This window comes from Limulus polyphemus, unplaced genomic scaffold (assembly GCF_000517525.1).
Source record: "Limulus polyphemus unplaced genomic scaffold, Limulus_polyphemus-2.1.2 Scaffold2514, whole genome shotgun sequence".
NCBI classification, from domain to species: Eukaryota; Metazoa; Arthropoda; class Merostomata; order Xiphosura; family Limulidae; genus Limulus; species Limulus polyphemus.
In genome coordinates this window covers 110,994-112,960 of record NW_013668124.1, presented here as the reverse complement: position 1 = coordinate 112,960, position 1,967 = coordinate 110,994, and positions in this window count along the sequence as shown.

Genomic DNA, 1,967 nt, shown 5'->3' with positions numbered 1-1,967 from the left:
AGTCGAGCGCCCTAACCACCTGGCCATGCCGGGCCTTGAATTATCTGTAAATTTGATTTAAAAAATGAAGGTAACTTTGAGGATATACACAAAGAAGTACTTCAGAAATTGTGTTGAATAGCAACAAAAGAATCATATTTTTGTTTAATAAAAAGGTATGTGAACAAAAAGATGAAGTTAATATGATGTCCAGTTTAGTCCCTGTATTAGCAAATGTGTTTATGTGTTATCATGAAAAGATCTGGTTACAAAAGTGCTCTGAAGAATTTAAACCATTAGTGTATAAAAGATATATGGATGATACATTTACCATATTTGAAAATAAAAATCAGGTGAACAATATGTAAATATTAAATTCCCTGTGTAAAATAAACAGACTTTTTTTACTGTTCTTGGAACTCCTAATTATCAAAAGGGGTGGGAAGTCTGGACCCATAGGGAAAGTAGACATCATATTCTTAAAGTTCAACAAACAAATTTCTAGTTTCAGTTGTACATATTTCAGAAACTGATGGCACTGTATACCAAGAATGAATATGTGTATGGCTGTTAATGGCATGCAATTTGAATAAAAAATAAATTAAGAGTACATTGTGTATTTTTCCATATGGATCCAAACTTTTGAGAAAATCTATACAATTGTAATCATTCTTCGCCAGCTTGTAAAAGGTATACACACACTAAAAACTGTTGTTGTGTCAAATGGCTAACATAAATAGCATTTCAACCACTGCTATGTTTGTTTTTTCTCATCCAGCCTGAAGAGCTGTGGATTGAGCGAAACGTGTCGTCGGCAATGGATGTGACAAATATTGGAATTTAATTATTGTACACTCTTCTAATTTATGAAAATCCCTGAAGTACTGGATTAAGAATGTAGTGTGAAAAAAATGTAATAGGCCTAATACCAATGCTTCATGACAAGTATAAATGTAATCATTCTTCAACAGCTTGTGTAAATGCTTCTTCACTATGGATTCATTGGACTAAAAAGGCTACGTCAACTCCTAAATACCTATCAACCATATAAAGAGACGTTTTCTCAACTTTTTCTTTTATCTGGAGTAATAGTAGTGTTTTTTAATTTCTCCTAAATGGTTAAAATTACCAGACTGTACAAGGTGCTTAAAACTCTTTACCATTCACGGCATGTGATACAATAAAACGATACCTCAAAATCGATTGAGACTCGTGCTTTAATACTTAAGACTGATTATTTTACTAACTCTGATTACCATATCATATCAAGCTTTTAGTACAAACATATTTGTTTGGCAAAAAAACAATTAAAGTGATCACATGATAGTTGGCTGCTTTTATCACCAATGCTTAGTATAAAGTACATGACTACCAGGCAGTGGCATAGCAGGGGTTCTCAGCACCCGGGGACAAAGACACTTTTGGCGCCCCCACCTGTGAAAAGTTTTGATTATTTGTTTTGTGACTCATTACACACTTAATGACAATAACAAAAAGAATTAATTAACACCTTACACAAGACTAAAATAAAGTCACAATATAACATCTCACGATGTTCAAAGTCACATAGCTAGAGTAATCTTTCAAGCATGCAGAATAAATTTCTCTTATATCTATAGTTTTGAAACTTATTTTTTATATGAGAAGCCAGTCACTTGTGGTGTACATGGATTATAAAACAGTTTGATAAAATACTACTTAAGTTTACAAATAACAAATTTTATTAATTTACAAAACTGTATATATACTTAACTAGATCTTGTACAGGTAGCATTCTGATATTCATGGTTACATTATATGAACCTTTCGTGCTCTTGGTGCTGCAAATGTATCAATTAAACTATCAAAATTTAAGGTATTAAGTACGTCTTTTTCAATACTTAATATTGCCAAGTTATTAAGTCGTTCTTGAGTCATTGAGGTTCTCAAGTATGTAAGAATTAATATCAGCTTGCTGAAGGACCTTTCACAACTAGCAATAGAAATCC